The sequence below is a fragment of the Pocillopora verrucosa genome, chromosome 9 (genome assembly GCF_036669915.1).
Source record: "Pocillopora verrucosa isolate sample1 chromosome 9, ASM3666991v2, whole genome shotgun sequence".
In the NCBI taxonomy this organism is placed as follows: domain Eukaryota; kingdom Metazoa; phylum Cnidaria; class Anthozoa; order Scleractinia; family Pocilloporidae; genus Pocillopora; species Pocillopora verrucosa.
The window spans coordinates 2,230,707-2,241,877 of record NC_089320.1 but is presented as its reverse complement, the minus strand read 5'-3'; the positions used below and the strand labels follow the sequence as shown (position 1 = coordinate 2,241,877).

Below are 11,171 nucleotides of genomic sequence, written 5' to 3'. Positions count from 1 at the left end.
TCACACTTGCGTGATATTGGTTTCCTGGTTTTCAGCTCCGCGGTAGATGAATTGCTCCCTGGGGTTCAAGTTTCCCATTCTTTCTTCATTGTTCTGTGGTGCTTGTTTCCTAAGGATTTTGAAAAAATTGCTTTTGTACAACTCCAACGCCTTCCCAGTTGTAGCAAAGGACAGGAAGATGAAGAAACCTTGGAGAAAGGCATATAATTCAACTGTTAAAAGTAGAATCTCTTGAAAAGACGTCATGTTTAGCAATTCATCCCCATAGAGTTCTGGTGCCAATCAAATCATGTTAAATAACGTAGCCAAGGAAAAAGGCTATATCGTAATCATTCGATGGAAAACACTGCGAAATGCAAGAAAATCTGAATATATTGCATACTCTTATCTAGGAGTAAGTAATCGCTTCGTTACATCAATCGAGACAGATTTTACTATCATTGCCATAGGAACTATTTAATATGATCAACCAAAAATTATCACAATGAGAATTTTTTTCCCCAAGTTAAGATCAGCTAACACATCGGAATACTTATTTCTGGTGATTCCAATCGAGAAGCGTTCCATTCTTTCTCCGAAACGAACCAGCTTTGTTACCCTAAAGGGCACTTACCTTGAAGGCTGTTTAGAACAACGTAAGGGTACCACAGGAATGAAAGAGCCTGTAGGTTCGCAGCAATCCCAAGAATCCATGTCACACCCATCACTGAGGCCATTTTAACACAGATCAAAGCCACGTTAGAGCTTTGTTGTTGCTTAGTCACTTGTCTGGCCCTCTAAAATGATCAAAATGTAAATAAACCTGCTTTTAAAGTTCAGATTTGTTTTCGGCGTTCTGTTGGTCATGCAAGCCGTTCGGAGCAATAGGTAACGAGGCAAAGCGCAGAGACAGACACTTCGACAGTGGAATTTTGAAGTCCTTAGTTTAAAAAAAGCATCGAGTTATTGTACCCACCTTTCGAGTTCTGACGATATGAAAGCTTGTGTGTCCCAGAGCAAAGAGGTTGAAAATCAGAATCAGTCCAACAGGCAAAATGAATGAGAAGATCTTTGCTTTTTTTTCTGATATGAAACAGTTCTCTTTTCCAAGGCCTGTTGAGTCAGCAACATATGGAATTAGTTGAGGTATTTTGCCATATCAACATCGCTGAAAGTCAACTATGTTTTTCTCGTGGTTCAATGACAAGCACTTAACACACCGTTTTATGATAGATACTAACCGTATCCTATCGCTCCTTCCTTAAGCTGGTCAACTGTAACACAGGAAAGAACTACAATAGCAGGGCCTCCCCAGGCGTACAGGGAATAACACATCAAACGTATTTTGAGGTCCTCTCGTCGGTTTGCCGCCGGACCTAATTGGAATAATAATGAGTGACTAAAGTTTACAAAATCTTAAGTGATAGTTCTCTGAAGTATTTTTGTTGACATGGATTCTGTGCGAAGTGCCTCCACAAGTCCTTAAATCAGATAAACTGAATCATGAATAAAGCAGTATGCAGTCGAGATTGTGATCAACACTAAAATTTACTAAATTGTGATACAAAAATTTACTCTTCATTACAAGTAGATTCACCACAATCAACAGTCGCTACCCTTTTCATGAATCGTGTATATCAGAGATGCATTTCTGTAACGAAGAGATTTCTAAGATTTAGACAGAATGTCTAAACAAAGTTCTAGATTGATAACGATCCTAAATCACTAATTAAAAATGTCAACTTACCCGAGACTTCTGTGAAAGTGCGATGCACATCATATGCCATAACGTTCATCCACGTAAAGGAAGAGAGGGCGAAGAGGTGAAAAAGAACTGCGACTACAAGACAGACCAACTGATGGTCCTTTTTGCCAGCTGAGAGGAATACACTTTCATACAGCAACAGAGAGATCGTCAAATTTAACATAATTTTCCCAGGTAAGTTACGGAGCTCAGCAAATAAGACGTAAGTCACTAACAGTAAAACCAGCGAAACGATGGACACCACTGACCCAATAAAGCTGAGATGCTGAAGAAATATATTTTTTCTTAAAATTTCTCTGGTTTTATTGAAATTTTTTGAAAAATTTCCACATGCTTCATCGTGAACATAGGTGGTGGGACGATCTTCTGATCTTTTCGGTTGGTCTACTACTTTGATAGAAATCTTAGATGTGGGGATAAATTCAAACAGAATCGTCAAGTCAGGGGGTTTTATTATTGAATCAGGCGGATCAAGGTTGTCATCTCGCACGGAAATTTCTAAATCCACGAGCTCAATCCCATAGCAAAAGGCACACTGAGGGTTACGAAACGTTTTCAATTTACTCCTGGAGTATACCAAGATAGCGTAACCAAGACATTCCGCCTTGCAAAGGGTATTACCCTTTGTAGGATCGCTTTTGATCGAAGGCCGAGGCCACGGGATGCATCTTTTCAAGGAATCATCAACTGGCCTTTTCTGAAGATAACATCGATCTTGCAAAAGTCTCAAGTCTCTGCTTAGACTGAGGTTGGAAACATCGAACCACTCAGGTCACGAGAAACTGACTTCCCAGAATGCTGTGTGCAATGCTTCATTGCACCTGGCGCAGAAAATATTTTTGTATGTCACGTTACTGTATTTGTCATTCACAGGCACAGGGTTCAAACCATTCTCATCTTCATCGTCGCCTTGACATTTTTACTTCGTACTCTCATCTGTAAAGTTCTTCGGGCAAAAGCTCCAGACTGCGCGACCAATCAGCCTATTTGGGAACCGATGGTCATATTCTCTGACACATGTTCCCATAGATACTTGAGGTATTGTGCACCTGTCCGAAACGAAAAAGGAAAAAAAAGTCATCAATGATATTTGGTACATAGGCTCCTAAAATGGTATAACGGGGCAAAGCGAAGTGGGAGAGTGTAAGAGCTGCTAGTTCAAACCAGGTTTCGTGTAAGGCATTACGAAGAATCTAAACTCTACTTTTGAATTCTTCTTTTTCCTTTGTGTCTTTGGCTAAACAAATTTGCCTTCACTGCTACACTTTTGGTACATTTTCAGGAACGCCAATATCTTGTAATTACTGAGTCCCCTTTCTATATAAAATCTGTGATATATAGTGGACTCTTTTATATGCTCGACGAGTAAGCCATGATTGCTTATGCGTGGTGACTGACTTCAGAAGATTAGGGAACTCCCATAGGAACACTAACCGAAGTCCTTTTACGATGTTCTCGCGAACGAACCCAGGGTACTTAATGTTTCAAATTAACCAGTCAAGCTTCGAAGACGACAGCCAAAACCAGAACTTTGGGAAAATTCCAAGACAAGGTCATTAGACGACCTAAGCATGACCTCTATAGTGCAAGTAATTGCCTGAAGACAAGAGATTATAAACAGTTTGTAATCTCTTGCCTGAGGATTAAACCCGGGATCAACCACAGGACCAACCACATGGGTCACAGGGACTATAAAAAGTGGAATGAATCGACTCGTAGAAGACACTGTCAAAATCGGGAACTCCGCGTCAAGGCAGAGGCTTGAACATCAGAAAATTAGGACCAAGCTGAAATGTTATTATAGTGTCAAAAGATAGCCTAAGATAGCTAGCGAGTCGTGGGAAAAGAAAGTCTTACCTGGAATTATCTTACAGTGGTTATCATTTGAAGATATGCGGAAAGATTAAAAACATTGGTATAAGATATATTTGATCTTGAAATGCGTGGGAAACAAATACTCACAATTCATCAAAGTCAAAACAGCAATCACCAAAGCCTTTACAAAATTCATCACAAAAACAACTCTTAATAGAATCATGATGTCTTTGTTTCCTTCCACACCGCCTTTTGCAACTTAATTTTTTCATTTGATTGGCCGTTAGGGGCTTCACTAGAATCTTGATCTGCTCCTTCCACTGCGACTCTAAGGAATGAGAAAATAGAGAAGTGAGATTCTTTACAAAACTCTCCAAAGCTTAGGGGGTAAGTTTCTTAAGATGCTGTGCTGCTGCGTCGGTGGGAGAGTATAGCAGATAATTTAGTGTTAACAACTGAGTTGAAAACGTAAATTGACCACCATAAAAAGTAAAAAAGCTGACCTTTCGAGCGTTAGCCCTTCGTCAGAATGATTGGAAGAATTGTGAGTTGTGTGTGGTTTTATATGCAGAAAGTGGAGCTACGCTATTGATGGGAGTATGGTGACGAGAAAACAAGGATAAATTAGTTGAATGAAAAGCGCTCGCTGATACCGTGGGGATTGAGAGTGCCAATTTGGAAGATAAATTTTTGTTCTAGTGTTTTGCGTCAGCTTTTTTACCTTTTTACGGTGGTCAATTTACGTTTTCAGCTCAGTTGTTGACACTAAACTATCTGTTCTCCAAAGCTTAGGCTGAACTCAAAATCAAAGCAAGCAGCAACTGATATATCCACTTAAAATTACATCTGTTAATCTTAAAAGCCTCTTACTCTTTTCTTTCTCTACAAGGTTCCATCCCCGTTTTTAAGAATGATCTATTACTTTTTTGCCATCATATCATGAGAAATGGAACAACTGCTGAATACATTTACACGTAAAAGCATGTATAACGTCACATATAATGACAATGCTCTATCACTGAAAAATGAATGTAAAATGAAAAAATTTGGAATTTCGCTAAATGTGCTGCCTCTGCCAGGGATACTCTAGGATTTTCTCACTCTGTTCATTCGCGGATTTTAGTTAAATTGCTAATATATATACATTTCTTAAAAACTAAGGAGTAGATCCACCAAACATACCATTGATGGACACAAGATGTGAGCCGAAGTCAGGTCTTAAAGTTCTCAAGAGGAAGGATTCCAGATCCATTTTTGCGCTCGTGTTTTTATCTGCATCTGGACGAAAAAAGGCTATCTGTTAGGACAGTTCAACAGCAAATGGAGGACCTTCAGTGATAATGAAATCTGATTTCAGGACTTATTTGTCTCCTAGACGGCCTTAACGCCATTTCCTTTATAAGACCCATATAAGTTAATATATTTTATGTTACTCTTTTTTGCTCTCTTCTCTTCTTTTCATTTACCTGTTTCATTGTTTTTTTGTTTTTGTTTGCTTTTTTTTTTTTTTGCAGGTATTTTCATGATATCACTTAACCTCAGGGTTACATATCATATTCAATATGGTTGAGGCTACGCTGCAGTATTCAAAAAGGAATAAAGCATATTATGTGACTTCTTCGGTGGATAGAACATCGCGTGTTGCTAAAAAGGGGCTGCATATAGGAAATTTCATCTGGCAACAACAGTAACGAAGGAATCAGACCTACCTGTTATCTTTTCCGAGATAACCGTCAACGTATTGAGTAAAAATATGATTTGTAGGCACCAGAAGCCAAGCAGTAACATCATTCTATGGATGAACCTGAGAAACGGATTCTGGTATTGAAACAGCCGGAATAAAACATGACTTTTGGCGAAATAAAAGCCCTTTTTTTAAAGTAGAAAAAGTATAGAACCTAACTTACTTGGTTAACTTTTGGTGTTACTCCTTGGACCCACGATTTGCTTTGAAACTAACGGCCCTACCAGCTTACTGCGAACCCTTTAACCTCGAACTCCTTAACCTTGAACTAACTTTACTATACTTTCTCTTATACCTCAAATTTACACCCCCGCATCGATCGTTCCGTAAAAAGTTGGTCGTTGAAACGTCAATGCCTGATGGTAACTGATTGGATACTTTCCCAATCTATAGCCACGATTTAACATTATAACATTAATGAAAGTTTAGTGCATTTAGTTAAACTTCCAGACTAAACGATCTTCTAAACACAGCAGGAACCTTACGCGCATGATTCCATAATGATCATTAACATATTATTAACTCAACATAAACTCCCAGTAACTCAAGCCATTTTTCGTTTCCCCTTGGAAGGTGTTCGCAGGGGTGTACTCTACACGGAAAAGTTTAGATAATTAGCCAAAACAGCCATAATAGACGGCCGGAGACAGCCATCATAAGACAGTTGAGGGCCAATTTTTTTCTACGCACATCCTTCGATGCCCAGATTAAATAGGTATAGTATGCATTCATGGATTCCTTCGTTGTTACTGCCGCAAACAAAAAAACACCAAAAAAATCTAAAGATAATAGAACACATGTGGACTCAATATGACATTTCGATTTACTTTGATTTTTTCAAATCGTAGCTCTAAAATTGTGTTTCTGGTTTTACCACTACTTCTCCCAAAGCGTTAGTATTCTAACATATGGACATGATTGAAATTTAGTTCTCATTTATGCTCATAGGTAAGTACCTTCATTTACTTATTTATAGTTTGCCGCGTTGCAGTATTTCTTCTCTTGCCTTGTTATAAGGTGTTTTGATCAAGCGTTTGGTGGGTAACCCATAAATACATTGTCTTTTCTCCAATAAAGATGTTTATTTCTTTCAGTTTCCATTAGAGTGCGCCGGGGTCTAAAAATTTTCAAATGCTTTTAGAGAGACATGAATATCATCTATCATTCCTCAAAATTTCCATCCGTTGACGCGTTTTGTGTCATATTTTTAATGGTCACAAAACACCCGCATGCTACCAGCACTAAGTGATATTGAACATGAGGCTAATTTGTTGTCCATTATTGTGAGGTTTCACGTACCATATCTAAAAAGGCGATATTTATAAGTAGATGGTCTTGGGGGCAACATGAGCGATCATTATGGAGTGACGAATAATGTTTTCCATCTCCATAGACTATCGCCTTTAAACCACCGTCTGATGGCACTTCCGTCCGCTCATGTCATATCAACATATTAAGCATTTGATTATGGCCTAAGGGAACAGTGAAATTTTTTTTTTCCCCCGAATAACCTCAATGCTCCTTAAAGGGCAACTCGGAGGGGAATTTAAAGGGTTCCGAAGGGAAACACGACTCACTCTTTTGTACTCATTGACATGCCTCACGTTCTTAATCTGGATATAGCTTATTCACGTTGTTTCTTTCCTGCTTGCAGGTTTTTAATAGCCGTTGAGACTTCTGTGGATGTATTAAAACAAAATAAAAAAAAAAAACACACCTTTTAAAACAAGGGCATCGTCTACTCTAAGATCACATTACCCATTTCGGTGACGTTAGAAGTGGTTACTTTGGCCTCTCAGAGTTAACTTATCATAGAAATTTCAGCCTGATAACTTTCAAACTATCAATGCTTTTCAAAAATGAATAATTTTTATACATTCAAAACTGCTCGTACTTCCTAGTATGGTTATTAATTTGAAATCGATATCTGACCGCTCTAAGCTTACCCTGTTACATTAAGACGCACGTGCAAATGTGAGTTGCAGCATCTGCTTCATAAAGTAATGTATTGTTGTTATTCACACACAATGTATCCTTAATCTATTGAAAACTTTTTTGGTAAATGAAAAATGTTTTCTGTAATGTTCTATCTTTCCCGCTTGATCACCCTGTTGTGTTCTTGTTTTCTCCCAGAATACTGGTGATTTATGTTCTTTTTCTTGTGGAGCACTATGACAAACACTCTTGAATCAGCGACGCAGTTACACTTTCGGTAACCCCTTTCTTGACATTCTGGTCACGATGATTTCTACCTTTGGGCGAAGAGAGGCACCTTTGGCGTAGAGCGTCTTGCACAACAGACAAAAATATCTCCGAATAATCATTGGTCGTCTTTTACCTAAAAGTGCGTTTCTTGAGCTCCCGGACTGTTAGCCATATTGCAAGTGCTTTCGTTTGTCGGTAAGTGGATACTGGGAATCGCAGGAAATTTGCTTTTGCATGATTGCAGGCTTTAATCTCCACTAGCAGCATAGCACAGGAAAATAAAAAAGCCTACAGAAGACAGTTATGAAGTCAGTGAGCCCTACTCTGAGGTTTGACCCGTGCGTAACATGAATTTCAAGGAAACACACTAAGATGGGGTTATACCATGGCCTATTAACATTTACTTTGAGTTTTAGTGATTTTATTCGATATTTTGAAAGGTGCTTGAAGATCAATCAATTCAAGATGAGGTTTCAGAGGGAATTTCTTGATTGAGTAAGGGTGACTGGGAGGGCGGAGAGTTATTTTTTTATCATAATTACGTCTATTACAAATGATCACTTATACCTAGCATCATGTTTTGCCGTTTTGTTAATAAGAGAACTATTTCTAACTTAAACGATAAATTTACCGTACCTTGTTGAAGACTATTTAAAACAACATACGGATACTACAGAAAGGAAAAAGCTTTCAAGTCTGTGGCAATCCTAGAATCCACGTGATACCTATCACTGAGGTCATCTTAACAATCAGAGGCACGCTGGATCTACTTTTTGATTGATGATATCTTGGGTTTTCTGCATATTTAAAAGGTGAAAACAAAAAAAAATTCTCTATAGTTATTTATTTTAGACTTAAATTTACCAAAACACAGTTGTCAGTATACACACACTGTAAAAAATGTGCACTATCTGAAGCTTTCTATATATCTATTGCTAGATTAAACCATTCGGGACTCCACTGGTGTCAAAGAAGGAAAGTTAGTTGCCTTCGGTGTGTATTTAATAAAGTCTTTGAATACGACGTTGAAATTAAGGGTACGGTGACCGATCGCATAATATTAAAACAATTAGAAAAAGAAGATTGAACAAACCGAAATAAAACTAAGGTAGTAGGTTATATATAGTTATATAACTTGTGACATCTTAACTTGAGTTGAATGATGAATTAAAAGTGAAAGTTGAATGTTCGATCTTGAGCCGAACTAGTTTACTAAAAAATCTTTTTAGCTATAGCACACTATTTGTTGTGCCTATTTACAAAAACTGAATGGCGATTTCCCACGTAAACGTAAACGTTGCTAAAGTTATAAAAAGTGGAACGGAAAGGTCATAGTCCTAATTCCTAGTCATCTTCATCTCTGCTTAAATCCCTGTGTAACTGAAAAAAGCGCGTCTAAGTCCTCTTCTTTAATTTATAGAACAAATCAAAGCCTATTTGGTTTCAGAACAAATTAAAATTAAAAACCTTTGAAAGGCCGGGCCAAACGGCGAATTTTTCTTATGCCGAATATGCTGCAAGTTTTGCGCGAACATGGACCTCAAACTTTATCTGAAACTATTCTATGAGAAAAACGTTATAAAAATTTACGCGATAAGTTTGGAAAATGATGAAGTCGGTGGCCAGACGGAAGTCGCTCCATAGCTGCCCTAAAGTTAGAATTCCGGGAACAGGAGGAACATATATTTTGATTGAATAATTCGCATGCCGTAGATCTGATGTCAAGAGAATTTTGAAATCGACATTCTCTTATTGATGTTCTCAATTTAAGGTACCAGGTTTTCTTCATGGAAAGTGTGGCGTGACTTAGGACAAGAAGTCAGTGAATAGTTACAAATCAAATCGTGCTCGGCCTCTTTGTGCCGTGAAAAAATTTCTGTAAGAATAATGGAAATATGCCGGTTTGTAAAAACAACCAATGCTGCTATTTTTATTTTGCCATTTATTACCTTGCAAGATCTATAACACGTCCGTTCAGATTTCAGTGCGTAGCGATCCCAGCAGCCAGCTATCTCACAGATGATGTACAGTAGTTTTCATGGCAGCTACTCTAAAAATCAGCTTCTTTCCAGGAGGACACAGCAGTTGAACCCTTATAGAAAACTTTGAACAGCTTACACGCTTCTCTGATCGCCACATGGAAGGAGTCGAAGTGGAAAAAGTATTCTTGTAATGCAATGAATCGGTTCGGAAATGATGAACTGGTTGGGTGTGAGTTCTAAGGCCTTAAATTTTTATGCGGAGTTTCCCGCTGCTCAAGGAGTGATCCTTTTTTTCATTTCTGTTTATCAGAGTATTTGAGTTCACCAGAAGAGAGCTGAGAAATAATTCTTTAACCCTACCCATGGTGAATATAAATAAATAAATAAATAAAAAAATTCTTTTAAAATTCGTGACTTCAAATGAGCCTGTTAATGAGCTACAACTTACCTATGCAGGATTCCCAATATACCCTGAGGCAATTGCTGATTCATTGCCAAACATCTCAGGCGTGACAGTCAAAATAAAAGTGATCTACTCTTAATGCCACTTCATGACATTTGGGTGCGCTATATATAGAGGGAATACTGGCGTCTGGCTCGATGTGCTTTCTGTGATACTCGGAAGCAAATATTTCGCGGATTGAAAAGATTCTACTTAAAGTTCGGTGAGTTTAAACTCTCTTGTTGGTTTAACCCGCAACAAATAGATCCATAGCTGGTCGATATCATATTTACATTTTGTTCGTTTTGAAGTTGATGAAATAGTTATTGCCCCCTACAATAAGCCTTGTAGAGAGCGGCTGGGATATGTAAAGCGAGGTTATTTCGATCAGCAAATATCTAATTCCAAATCGCTAAGAAGCTAGTAATAATTAGACGGAATGATAGCGTTATGATAAGCGGCACCTTGATAATACGATAAGAGTGGATTAAGAGGAAAGATGAGCTTATTCTAAGCTGATGAATCCATTTGCACTCCGTGTAGTCTATTTCGATATTGTAGTGCGAAAATACAAAAAATTTCTACCACTGAAGGAGGTCTTTATAGCGCCTCTTTGCTGAATAACTCTCAGACCGATATTGCTCTAATGAATAACCTGGACGTAAATGAAATATTTTCATAGGTCAATTATATGCAAGTCTCAGGTGAATAGTCAAGAAAACAAACGCACGAACCTCTGAAAAGCCATAGCACTTGTTGCGCTGGTAATAAATCAATTAAGCGATAATATCTCAGATCAAGGAAAATTTGAAACCGTCTTGTCGAATTAATCTTATTTATAGCAAGGGGGCAAGCTTCAAAGGCGGTGAACTCTACTCTTCAATAATATCCTTTCAGTCTTACCAGCTCACTGATCCATTTTAATCATTTATCATCTAGACTTAATTTACTTGTTTATTCTTGTTGGGGAAGTCAGGAGGGTTGTGCCTAAACACGTCAGATTACTTTAACAGTGTTTTACAGGATGGTAACGGAGATACACTTTTCGGAGTATTGCGGTTGAAAGTCATTTCTCAGTCTCAGAGCCTATCCTGAGAGGAATTACCGGATATCTCAAGAGAGGCTGCAGTTATGGGAACAGATCTTTTAATTGAGCGAGCACAATGTTTAAACTTGATAGCTTCTCGAAATATCAAGCAAACAAGCCGCTATCACCTACTGTGCAGGCATTTGTCACGC

The 11,171-nt window shown here is 38.1% G+C and overlaps 1 pseudogene; it reads right to left on the bottom strand.

Moving 5' to 3' along the window:
- Positions 1 to 5,359, bottom strand: LOC131791369 (uncharacterized; annotated as a pseudogene).
- Between the last annotated feature and the right edge of the window lie 5,812 nt (positions 5,360 to 11,171).